This window comes from Balaenoptera musculus, chromosome 18 (genome assembly GCF_009873245.2).
Source record: "Balaenoptera musculus isolate JJ_BM4_2016_0621 chromosome 18, mBalMus1.pri.v3, whole genome shotgun sequence".
NCBI lineage: Eukaryota > Metazoa > Chordata > Mammalia > Artiodactyla > Balaenopteridae > Balaenoptera > Balaenoptera musculus.
In genome coordinates, this window is record NC_045802.1 from 67,137,815 (window position 1) to 67,151,751 (window position 13,937).

The following is a 13,937-nucleotide window of genomic DNA, read 5'->3' on the forward strand; positions in this document are numbered from 1 at the left end:
ATTTTCTAGCCTACCTTATCCACCATGATGCTCCTTACTCAACTATTTTTCCACCTGTTGTACCTGCTGATGAAGAAATCAGTAGATATTCCCCATATTCCAGTCTTTGGTGTAGGTTTGAAATGTCCAAAGGTCAGCCAGGGCAGCTGAGGTCAGCCAGCAACTGGTCAGTTTCCCAGGGACTGAAGGAAGGAATGGCTGAGATTCATTTTTTTAATATGTTCGTCATACATCTTACAGTCAGTGTGTAACCGTTCAGTCCTTGCCTCTTAACCTGCAAAACTTCTGGTTTTGGACTCTTGGTAGGATCCTTAAGCAAAATGCCATGAGGGTACCTCATTGCCATGACCCCCGCCCACCAGCCATAACGTCAGAACAAACAACACGTGATGGAAGTGAGGACAAAGAAGCAGGGAATTGCACCAAAGAACTTTCAGGATTTGCAGAGAGACCTTGAAAGTGCTTAGACCTCATATTTTACCAAGAAAAATATCCAACCTTTATAAAGGGATCTGCATGTGTCTTATGAAACAATTTCATAAACCAAAAAGTTTGATTTTCATTAATATCGATGAAAATTAAGAAACAGAATGAAGAAATATTAAATGTAGTGGTCATCAAGGACCAAGACAATCGAGGCCAAATCTGATAAATCAATATATCCTATAAGAATTTAAACACAGACCGAAATGCCATAAACTTATTTAACAGGGAATTTCCTTTTGCTTCTGTATAAATTTATCTTTGTCTGTTTGAAAGATGAGTTTCTGTTTTTAGTATTGAGTAGTGGAATAGAATTGAAATCCTAGGTAAAGAAACTGAGTAGTTTCAAAGGTGAAGTTGCTGATACGTTTGGGGTCCTAGTAACCCCCAACCACATGTTTTGAGTTCTCAAAGGCCAGAGCTCCTGTCTCTTCTGTGGCTTTGGGAACAGTTAGGTCAGCCGATAACATCTGAATGACTGAACCGCCTGGAAAGCTTGTATGGCAGGCAAGTTGAAGTGGGCCGGCAGCATGGCACTGCTGACCTGCAGCGGGTCAGAATTGTAGTCAGAGGTCTCCATGGTGATGTTTCTGAGCCATGAGGTTAGAACTGTGGCATTAATGACATCCCACAACTGGAGCAACTATAGTGCTGAGAATAGCTTGGACTACGGTAAGTCATCCCCAGACCTGAGATTTAGATGAAAAAAATGTAAGAATTTATCAATCCACACTGAGGGACAGATTAGGGTGATTCTGGAGGGCAAGTCTTTCTGTGTGAGATCCTGGAGGGCCTTTTCGCTCTCTCACCATCCAGAGTCCCCATGGTGGTTCCGACGAGAGAGGAAAGGCCAGAAAAAGTGATTCTGAGAACTGGAATAGACTGAAACCAAGAATGAAAGAATGTGAATTCAATGATTGCAAGTTGTTCCTTGATATTGTGTTTTAAATTAGCTGGTGACCACCTCCGTGTACTTAAGGAAACATCACCTGATTAGAGTTGCTCCAAAAAATGTAGGCTACCGTCCTAATGATCTCGGTAGTCGTTCTGAAAGAGTCAGAAATGAGTTTTTATTTCATTTAGGTGGTTCTGGAGAAAAACCTTTCCAGGACCCATGAATGGGCACAGCTGTTTTCCCTGATCAGGATCCTTGCAGCACCCAAGTTAAGACTAAAACTAGCAGATATATTTTGTTCTGTCTCTGGCCACTGTGAATGGCATTCTTTATTTCCTTTAAAACAAAAAGCTCCTACTATTTTCTTCTACAATTCTGATATTCATTTCTTGATCATTTCACCTTCTATTCACCCAAGAATCAAAATCCAATCCACCAGGATTTTCTACCCCACTTTCCTACAGAAAAATAAGTACTTAAAAGCAGTTTGACTCTTTAATTTCTCAAGCGTCTCAAAATAAGTTCTGTTTAAAATCTTTAGGGTTCCCATCTTAGGCCTCTATACATTCTGGCTGTTTCCTCTTAGAGGCTGAGGACAAGTTATCTTAATTTTCTGGGACCACAGGCAAGGAAATGAGGAAAAACATAATTCATTTTTATTGTGGGAAAACTAAATCACTAAGTAGTCAAAAGACTACTTACTTGATGGACTACCTTACTTAAATGCTTCTCTGAGAACTTAGCCCCCTAACTAGGTATAAAAAAGCCAGAATTACAGAGAAAAGTATTAGGTACAGGGGACTTGTCAATGGCAATGCTTTTATTATATAAAGTCTAATTTAGACCTAAACAGTTTTGCTTCATTGCTCTGTCACTTGTGTTTATGTGTATATATGTTGGAACCTCCATAACACTAGCAGTAAGAGACAGCTTTGTGCCAGGGCATTGTGTCAGCATCTTAGCAGAGTTAAGCTTCTGGAACACAGTTAAGAACCCCTAAATGAAAAATACCTAAGTGGCCAATTGTAAAGCTCATGCATGGGACTCTACTGAAAATATGCTCAGCTTTCCCTATTTCATATACCATTTAATGTACTTGGTTATTTAGTCTCCAAAGCACATAGCAAACCAGCTGATCAGAGCAGCTGACAAGTAGAGACAGCTGTCATTTTACGTTGGCAGCTACAAGAAGTGGCAGCTGACTGACAGGAAAAATGGAAGAAGAAAAAAAAGAAGAAGAAAAGAGAAAACTCCTAAAAAGCAGGCAGATGTAAGACCTCAAATCCCAGAGACATAGAGCAGTTTTGTTTCAGGACAAGCAACTCTAAGTGGCCTCTGTAGTCATCTATTTCAACACAGTGCGATAATTGACTTAAGTACCCTCAAATGTTGGAGCTGGAAAGATGCCCTTGGGATCTAGCCCAACTATCCCAATTTACAGGTGAGGAAATGGAGACCTAGGGAAGCACTGAGGGCCCAGGTCAGCATCACAGCTGGTTAGTGGTGGAGCTGTAGCTGGAACCAGTTTGATCCTGACCCCAATGTACTTTTTCTTGACAAAATGGTTGAAGCCTCATTGGTTAAAGATGAGGATCAAATGAGATTAAAATACAGAAGGTTAGCACAAACACAGAAAGAGATCAAAATCTCGTTAGCTATTATTATGAATTTTTAAATCTGATCTAAAAAATGGTTGAGCATTTTTAATATGAATCTTTTAAATAACGTTTCTCTTTCTGAAAAGTAATTTCCATGAAGCAATCCATTCTTGGGCGCTAAAATGTCACCTCTCCAGAAAGGTCTTCCTTGACCACCCTATTAAAAATAGTACCTCTTTCACTTTCTATCTCCTTACCTTGGGTTAATATGTCTTATAACCTATCACCATATGAAATTATACACACACACACACACATACACACAGAAGACTGATTATAACAAGCCTGATTAGTAACATATAATGGAATCCCTTTATAATGATGGTGTTTAGATACAAGTACCAATATTCCCATCTTAAGCTAAGTTCTATCAAGATTTTCTATCTGTAGTTAGGTTTAAGAGGAAATATTTGGCCTGTGGTAGAGCTGGATCCCTGTAACACTAGCATTTTTCTGACATGTTTCCAATGTCACTCTTACTGTACATGGCAGATAGAAATTAAAACACATTCCTGCTTTTCCCACTTCCTTTCTACGCTCCTTAAAAGGGCCCGGGCTATTATCTCTGATGACTGAGCAAAAACTTAAGTGTAAACAAAAATTAGATAAGAGCTTAGATTGAGACGGGAAGAGGACAGCATTTGACATCTTAGATATCAATTTGATCTAATTTCTTTAAAGAATTATTTGAATTCCATATTGTTTAAAGCGTGGTTTCTAAGTGAGAGGTGGAGAAGTAGATGAGACTGTAGGAGGGCTGAATGGTTGAAGGTTTAGAGAACATAGTATTTCCTTAGCAGCACCACCACTACTACTTTTCCTGAAATATGAAAAATAAAAATAATTCCCCCAAATAAAATGCTGTGCAATTGACCTTCTCTTTAACATTTGTACTTACTTGTTCTTCCAACTATCTTTACATTCATTAGTGGACTCCTAGGTGTTAAAAGGCCCTTGCAACCAGAGGTCAAAGGGAATTCGAATATGAGGTGACATGTTCAATGTGCCAGTTCTCTCTTATGATTACATTTGTATTATGAATGAATTAGAAACCTCCTCTGCCTGACCGCTAGTGTTGGGATGTCTCAGGGCTGAGTCCTTGGCTGCCTTCTCTCTTCCCCAGGCAATCTCATCCACTTCCACACCTTTAAATGTCATGAATGTGATATTTCCAGCCCTGCCCTCTTCCTGATCTCCTGGCCCCTCTATCCAACTACTTGCTGGACATCATCACTCGAACGCCTAGTGGCATCTCAAATTCACCATGAACAAAACCCAACTCTTGTTTTCTTCTCTCCAGACCTTACCCCAAACAGATCATCTTAATGACATCACCGGTGCTCAGACTCCAAACCTAGGCATCCTTGATTCCTCTGTCTCACCCCCATCAGAGGAGGACCTTCCATGAAGCTTGTGAAGCTTCAGCTGCCGGGCCCTTCACTTGCATAGAAGCCTTGCAAGGAACCTCATTTTCTGTTCAGATTTTAATTTTTCTTACAGAGGGCCCTCAGATTGTGTACGTTTCAGGTCCCGTAAAACTTGGATCTGCCTCTGCACCCTGCGTCCTGATGTATTTTCAAAAGAATACTATCTAAATCTGACCACTTCAGACATGATCTCTGTTGATCCAAGCCACCACCTTCTCTGACCTCGAGTACTACAGTGACCTCCTAATGCTCCCACAGCTTCCTCACTTCCCTCCTACAGTCTATTTCCTATATAGCAGCCAGAATGATCTTTTGAAACTGTTTTTCAGGTCACATTCCTTACTTAACCCGTTGGCTTCCCATTCCACTTAGAATAAGTCACACCACTGAACTGTCACAGTGCCCCTGGGCCATCTGGCCCCTGCTTACCTCCAAGCCCCTTTCCTCACAGCTGACTCCCCTTTAGCTGTACCCTTCTTTCCTTGCTGGAACACACCAGACTCTTTTTTTGCCTCGGGGCCTTTGTACTCGCTGTTTCCTCTGCTTGGGGGATTTCCCCCATTTCCTCATGTGTCTCCTCATCATTCAAGTCTCAGCTCAAACATCACGTCCCCTCAAAAGACTGTGTCCTCTGGGTGGAGACCCAACTCCTCCCCGGTCATTCATGATCCCATTATCCTCTTCTTGTCATGTGTCACAATAAGAAGTGATCTACTCAGTTTACTTTATTGTCTGGCTTCTTTCAAAGGACTGTAAACTCCGTGAAGTTCCACTTGTTCACTACGCATCTCTGCAGTGCCCACTGCAGAGAAGGTGCCATTAAATATTCGCTAAATAAATGAATAAGGGAAATGCTTGTTAAATAAATAATATAGTAAAATATGGTATGAAGAGGTACTACATGTAGAGTGGGTAGAATTGAGGAATATGAACTATTATGAAGTTTTTTTGTTTGTTTCTTCCTTATTAACTGAAGACTGTTAAAAATCTATCCTGCCAGTGGATGCAAATTTGAGATGTGCATTGACGTCACAATTAGTATTCCATTTTGTATGTCATCATAATGCATGAGGTAAAATGTATATGTCATTGGGTCCAAACTGTAAGGTACTTGCCATAAATAGCAAGTAAGTGGAGAGGAAAATATACAGACTAAATCTCATCTGGATCTCCTCTTCCCCCCACGTATTGGCTTAGGAATGCCCAGAAGGTTTGAGGGTTATGAATGTTATCAACCATGTATTCTGAACGGAGCTAAATATATTGTGGAAAAATAGAAAAAATAGGAAAAAAATCAGTAATTGAGATCTGCATCAATTTCCTTCAGCTCTCTAAGAAAAAGCACTTTTTAAAATATCAGCTTTATTGAGATATAATTCACATACCATAAAGTTCACTTTTTTAAAGTGTACAATTGAGTGTTTAGTATATTTACAAGAGTTGTGCATCCCTCACATTCCAGAACATTTCATCCCCCCAAAGAAACTCCATACCCATTTCTAGTCACTCCACATTCCTTCCCTTCCTCTCCTGCCCCCTCCCCTCCTCTCCTGCCCCCTCCCCTCCTCTCCTGCCCCCTCCCCTCCCCCAGGCTCCTGGCAACCACTAATCCACATTCTGTCTTTCTGAATTTGCTGATTCTGGACATTTCAGATAAATGTAACCAAAAAAATGTGACTTTTTATGTCAGGTTTCTTTCACTTATAATGTTTTTAAGGTTCATCCATGTTGTACCATGTGTCAGTACTTCATTTCTTTTAATTGCCAAATAATATCCCATTGTGTAGATAAGCCACATTTTATCTATTCATCAGTTGGCGGACATTTGGATTGTTAATTCTTTTTGGCTATTATGAATAATGTTGCTATGACCATTCATGTACTGATATAAGTTTTGTGTAGACATATGTTTCCATCTCACCTGAGTATACACTTGAGTAGAATTGCTGAGTCATACGGTGGTTCTATGTTTAACTTTTAAAGAACTGCCAAACTGTTTTTCAAATTGACTGCACCATTTTATATTCCCATCAGCAGTGTATGAGGGTTCCAATTTCTCCACCAATCTCTCCACCAACACTTGCTATTGTCTTTTTTATTATAGCCATCTGAGTGCGTATGAAGTGGTATCTCATTGTGGTTTTGATTTACATTTCCCTAATAACTAATGATGTTGACCATCTTTTAATGTACTTATTAGCTATCTGTATTCATATATCTTCTTTGGGGAAGTGTCTATTCAAATATTTTGACCATTTTTTAATTGCGTTGTTTTTTTGCTATAGAGTTGTAGAAGTTCTTTATACAAGTCCCTTATCAGATACAAGTCCCTTATCAGATATTTGATTTGCAAATATTTCTCCCATTCTGTGGATTGTCTTTTCACTTTCCAGATGGTTTCCTTGGAAGCATAAACGTTGAAGTCTTATTTATCTATTTTTTTTCCTTTGTCTTTTTGTGATTTTAGTTTTCTTCTGAGAATGTTATAGTTTTAGCTCCCACATTGAGGTCTGTGCTTCATTTTGAGGTTTGTATTCGGTGCAAGGTAGCGGTCCAGCTTCATTCTTTTGCATGTGGATATCCAGTTGTACCAGCAACCTTTGTTAAAAAGACTGTTCTTTCACGCTGAATGGTCTTGGTACCTGTATACATCAGCATTCTCCAAAGAACCATTAGGATATATTATAGAGAGATTTATTTTAAAGAATTAGCTACCATGATTGTTAGGCCTGGCATGTCTGAAATCGTCGGGCAGGCCAACAAGTGGAAATTCAGATAAAAGTTGATTTTGTAGTCTGGAGTCTGAAATTTGCAAAGCAAGACAGCAGGTTTTTCTATGTTGCAGTCTTGAAGCAGAATTGCTTCTTTCTCTGTAAACCTCAGTCTTTGCTATCAAGACCTTCCATTGGTTGAATGAGACTCACTCACCTTATGGAGGGTAATCTGCTTTACTTAGATCAACTAATTGTAAATGTTACTCACATCCACAATACCTTCACAGCAACATCTAGACTAGTGTTTGACCAAACAACTGGGCACCATAGCCTAGTCAGGTTGAAACAAAATTAACCATCACAGCACCCTTGTCAAAAATCAACTGACCACAAATAGGTTTATTTCTAGATTCTCTATTTATTCTCATTAATCTATGAGTCTATCCTTATGCCAGTAGCACAGCGTTTTGATTATTGTAGCTTTATGGTAAGCTTAAAAATCAAGGTGTGAGTCCTCCAATTTTTGTTTTGTTCAAGATTGTTTTGGTTCTTTGTAGTCTCTTGCAACTCATACGAATTTTAGGATCAGCTTGTCCATTTCTGGAAAAAAAAAAAAAGAAGTTGAAATTTTGATAGGTGTTGCCTTAAATCTATAGATGAATTTGGGGAGTATTGCCATCTTAATATTAAGTCTTCCAATCCATGCATATGGGATGTCTTTCCATCTATCTAGGTCTTCATAAATTTCTTTTAGCTATATTTTATGATTTTCATGAAAGTGTTATACTTCTTTTGTTAAATTTGTTCATGAGTATTATATTATTTTTTGATGCTATTATAAATGGGATTTCCTTAATTTCATTTTTTTTGATTGGTCATTGCTAGCATATAGAAATATAATGGATTTTTGTATATTGATCTTGTGTCCTGCAACCTTGCTGAATTCATTTATTTGTTCTAATAGCATTTTTGTGAATTCATCAGGATTTTTTTCTATACAAGATCAGGTCATCTGTGAATCTCCAGTACAATGTTGAAAAGAAATGGTGAGAATGGACATTCTTGTCTTATTCTTGATCTCAGGGAGAAAGCATTCATTTTTTTCCCAGTAAGTATGATATTAGCTGTGGGTTTTTCATAGATGGCTTTTATCAGGTTGAGGAAGTTTTCTTCTATTCTTATTTTGTTGAGTGTTTTGTTGTTTTTTTTTAGTCACGAAAGGGTGTTGGATTCTGTCAAAGGCTTTTTCTGCATCAACTGAGATGATCATGTGATCTTTGTACTTTATTCTATTAGTATATTACATTGATTGATTTTCTTATATACTAACCTGGCATTCCTGGGATAAATTCCACTTCGTCATGATATATAATCCTTTTTATACTTTTTATATGTTGCTGGATTCAATTTTCTATGATTTTGTTGAGAATTTTTGCATCAATATTTATACTGGTATGTAGTTTTCTTTTTTTTTAATTTATTTATTTTATTTGTTTTTGGCTGCATTGGGTCTTCATTGCTGTGCATGGGCTTTCTCTAGTTGCGGCAAGCAGGGGCTACTCTTCGTTGCGGTGCATGGGCTTCTCATTGCGGTGACTTCTCTTGTTGCGGAGCACGTGCTCTAGGCACGCGGGCTTCAGTAGTTGTGGATCGCGGGCTCTGGAGCACAGGCTCAGTAGTTGTGGCGCACGGGCTTAGTTGCTCCGCGGCATGTGGAATCTTCCCAGACCAGGGCTCGAACCTGTGCCCCCTGCATTGGCAGGTGGGTTCTTAACCACTGCGCCACCAGGGAAGCCTGGTACGTAGTTTTCTTGAGCTATTTTTCTTTGGTTTTAGTATCAGGTTAACACTGGCCTCATAAAATAAGTGTTCACTCTGCTCCTAATTTTTGGAAGAGTTTAAGAAAGATTGGTGCTAACTCTTCTTTGAATGTTTGGTAGAACATTCATTTACAGTGAGGACATCTAGTCCTGGAATTTTGTGAGAACTCTTTTTAATTATTAATTCTATTCAGATCTTTGTTACAGGTCTATTTCTATTTCTATTTCTATTTCTATTGAATTCTATTTCTTCTTGAATTCACTTTCGAAATTGTGATTATCTAGGAATTTTCCCATTTCATCTAGGTTATCTAATTTGTTAGCATACAATTGTTCATAGCATTCCTTTATAATTCTTTTTATTTCTGAAAGTTTGGTAGTGATGTCCTCTTTTATTTCTGATTTTAGTAATTTGAGTCTTCTTTTTTCTTGGTCACTCTAGCCCAAAGTTTGTCAATTTTTTTTGATGTGTTCAAAGAAACAACTTTTTTTTTCTGTATTGTTTTTCTATTTCCTACTTCATTTATTTCCTTTTCTTGTCTTTATTATTTCTTCTGCTTGCTTTAGGTTTTGTTTGCCCTTTTTCTAGTTTCTAAGAAACTAGATTAGGTTATTGATTTGAGATCTGTCCTTTTCAATGAAGATGCTTACAACTCTGAATTTCCCTATGGGAACTGCTTTCACTGCATCCTATAAGTTTTGGTATCTTATGTTTTCATTTTCATTCATCTCAGTATTTCCTAATTTCTCTTGTGACTTCTTCAAGCCATTTGTTATTTAGGAGGGTGATGATTAATTTCCACTTATTTGTGAATTTCCTTTTGTTCTTGAATTCTAATTTCATTTTACTGTGGACGGAGAACATACTTCATATGATTCCAATCCTTTTAAACATACTGAGGCTTGTTTTATGGTCTAACATAAGATCTATCCTGGAGAATGTTCCCTATGCACTTGAGAAGACTGTGTATTCTGCTGTCATTGGATGGAGTGTCTTACAGATAGATATCTGTTAGGTCTTCTATTTCCTGTCAGTCTTCTGCCTAGTGGTCCTATCCATTATTGAAAGTGGAAATTGAAGTCTCCAACTATTTTGTTGAATTTCTCCCTTCAGTTCTGTCAAGTTTTACTTCACGTATTTTGGGGCTCTGTTGATAGGTACATGTGTTTATAATTGTTAAGTCTTCCTGATTGATTGACACTTTTATCATAATAAAATGTCTTCCTTTGTCTCTGACAACAATTTTATCTTAAAATTTATTTTGTCTGACATTAATATAGTCATTTCAGCACTCTTTTGGATACTGTTTGCGTGTATATCTTTTTCCATTCTCTTATTTTCAACCTATTTGTGTTCTAAGGAAAAACATTAAACTTAAAAACTAATCTGTTCTGCTAAGTATATTTTTATCTCAGGTATTAAAATACACCACATGATGGTTTTTAAATTCATTTACCACCTTAAATGAAAATAATCAACATCAAAATAATAAAAGATATTCTTCCTTCCCCCATCTCTTAACCAGTCCTTGATTTAATCCACAAGGATTTATTCCACAGGATCAAATTTGGAGTCTTACTTACCTTCTAAAGGTTCACAAATCTATTTAATATCCATCCAGCAGGGAAAGGAAATTCCTAAGCAAGGAACACTGCTCAGAAAGTACTGTACCATGTCTCCAAATCCCTGAGACTCAACTCGGAAAACTGGAAACAACGGAAAGCACTATAAGGTAACTGATTTTCACTTGGTGACAAGTCACTTCCTAAATCTAAATGAACAAGGTATTCAGAACACCTATGTTTAGCTAGTTGGTTATTTTATTCTCTAGGAAAGCACAGTCCAATAAAAATATAATGTGAACTACAAATGCAAATCACATATGTAAATTTTAAAGTTTCTAGTAGCCATATATTAAAAAGAAAAAATAGCCAAATTTATTAATATAGTTAATAATTATAGCTTATTAATAAATATAATAATATATTTTATTTAACCTAATATAATATCATTTCTACATGTGACCAATATAAAATTATTATTCTTAATTTCCTACTGTCTTTGAAATTTACACTTAAAGCACACCTTAATGCAAACTAGCCACATTTCAAATGATCAATAGCCATAATGGCTAGTGGCTACCACATTGGACAGTGCAACTGTAGTATTTAAAGCTGAAAATGGCCTTGAAATCCTCTATGATGATCAAGTCAAACCTAAAAACTTTTTCTTAACCGCAGTTATTATGCATTGCTTATATAATACGAGTATAAAAACGTAATAAACAGGTAGATGTGCAATCAGCATTAAATTTACAAATTTTGGAGGTTCCAATCTGCATTAGTAATGACAGCTAACATTTATTAAGCATTTGCCCTATGCCAGGCACTATGCCAGGTATTTTAAAACATGGTGAAAGGTACTCCTGTTATCTCTGTTTCATAGAAGATGAAACTGGGGCTAAGAAAAGCTAATTAACTTGGGCAAGATCAAGCAGCATGTAAGTTGTGAAGCCATTATTTGAACTCTCATGCTGGCTGGCTCTGGAGCCTGTGCGCCTGGCCTCCAAATTCTACTGCCTCCCTGAAATGAATCCAACCACCTGCAGACATGCGGTGAATTTCATATGTAAAACTATGAGAGAGAGAGCAAAAGAAACCGAGGCCAAATTTCCCCTGCCTGTGTTCCGTTCAGCAATTTGCTGAGGGCCTATTGTGTGCAGTGCCCTTGGGAATAAGGTTTCACTCGCCCCTGGCTGGCATGCTCTGACTGAAACTCACTGCTCCAGAGAGGGGCTTGAACATTTTGATAAAAAACAGCTGAAGAAGTGTGCACTGTTCAGCTTTTTTATTTTCAGTAAACAACTTTTCAACAGTTCTCATCTTTTTTGCCGGCTCCTGTCTAGCCAACTGATAACCTCAGTACTGGAAAGAGAAATCTTCTTTATCAGCCCAGTGTCTATTAACTATTCTTTAATCCATCCACATACTATTTTATTCTGCATAATTGAAAGACTAATAGAAAATATACATATATATTTTATACACACACAACTGTGATTACACATTTATATCACATGTAGCTTTAAGAGCTATTACTTATTTAAGGTCTATTTGTTATTTAACACCCAAATCCATCTAACTAATAATAGTTGACAATTACCTAGTAACTACTATGCAGACACCATGCTATGTGCATTTACAAATACTATCCTAACTTTTACAGCACTCCTATGAAGAAGTATTATTCCCATTTTACAGATGAGGAAACAAAGCCAACCTTTTTTCTTTGTACCATGTTAACTATTAATACAAACATCTGTCAATAACACCATCACCTTAAATCTGTGTACAGTTACAGATTATAATACTTTCATTTATACCATGTAAACTGACCCTCATAATAAGTAGTGATACAGAAAGTACATGTGCTCACAACTACCAGGACAAGTAACTGTAGTTCTCTGGAGTCCTGGGGCAACTTAAAAAAAATTACAGATTGTTCATTTGGGAGAATCTTACTTTATTTACATTCAGCACCCAATAAACCAGAAATGACAGGCAAGACCAAATTCTACCACAGCTGAGAGAAGCTTTCACAGAAGTTTTATAGGCCTAATTTCTCCAGCCTCCTCCCATTTCTAGAACATGCCCATCAACAAGGAAGCCCATAAAGCCAAGAGCAGTAGCCAGAGAGGATTCTGATGCTCTCTCGTTAAGGAGTCTTGCCTCCTGTAGTATTATATCATGATCAGACAGACAGTGCAGTGCCTTGTAACAAACTTCAAATATCCTAAACTACCTAGATTTCAGGTCCCAGTTGAGAGAAACTTGCCGTTTTCCATTTTTCCAACTTCATCCTTTTTTACAGGGGGTTGTAACTGAGCAAATATACCTCCAGAACTTAATAGAGGTCTCATAAGCTAAAGAGAAGGGCATCAAGAGCTGGCTGTTTTCCCAGTGAATCAGCCCAAAGCAAAGGCAGCTAATCGGGAGTGAGCAAGATTAAAAAGTTTTCTGCTCCTCCATTTCATTTCCAATTATAATGTGATGTTAGAACTTTTGTGATTAGTAATATCATACCTTAACAACCATTATTATTCCATCTTATAGATGAGAAATTGAGCTTTAAAGACATTAAGTGCCCACTCAAGTTCACATAACTAGTAAGAGACTAAAGACCCAAATCCATTCAACCCAAGTTCAAGGTTCTTTACCTTATACAATCTAATCTGCTTTGGAAATAAATTTCTATTCTTGTGGGCTGCCTTTATACAATATCTGAGCTATTTTCTTTTGGGAAGAGAACACTCATAAAACAAACAGGACTCTCTCTATGGGAAATCAGTTTCAAGTGCAATAAATTCCGAGAAGTCTGAGCATTACAAACTCTCCAAAAATGGCAGGCAGGCCTGCTGCTGAAAGGACAGTTCCCACCTAGTAGGTTTTCTGGACACCAAAACGGGTCTCAATTGTCAGGATGTCTGTTATCCACCCCAAGTTTATAGGAATTTCTCCCATTAGGGAATCTCTTTATTCATTACCCTTAAAAATCTCCTCCTTCCCTTTTGATTAGATGCTGACAATATTAAAATAAGGATGGGCTGTCACTGCATATTCTGGCAGTTGATGTCACCACTGATACTAACTTGTTTTGCCTCTAGCCTGAAATAATTTTATGCTTTTTTGCCTCATCAAAAAACAAGCTTCCTATTTAGACAAATCTGTAGAATTATGCCAGAATTTCTATTATTTAATAATTATTTAACAAATATATGTAATCAACACAGTCATTGCCTATAAAAACACATATTACAACAGGTGTTAGATCAGGCCATCCTCTGAGCAAGGCTGTAGGCAACTCATCTTACTTCACTGGTAACTAGTCACTAAAAATGGTTGTTTTAGTATGTAATCCCCCAAATCTTAATAACCTTGGG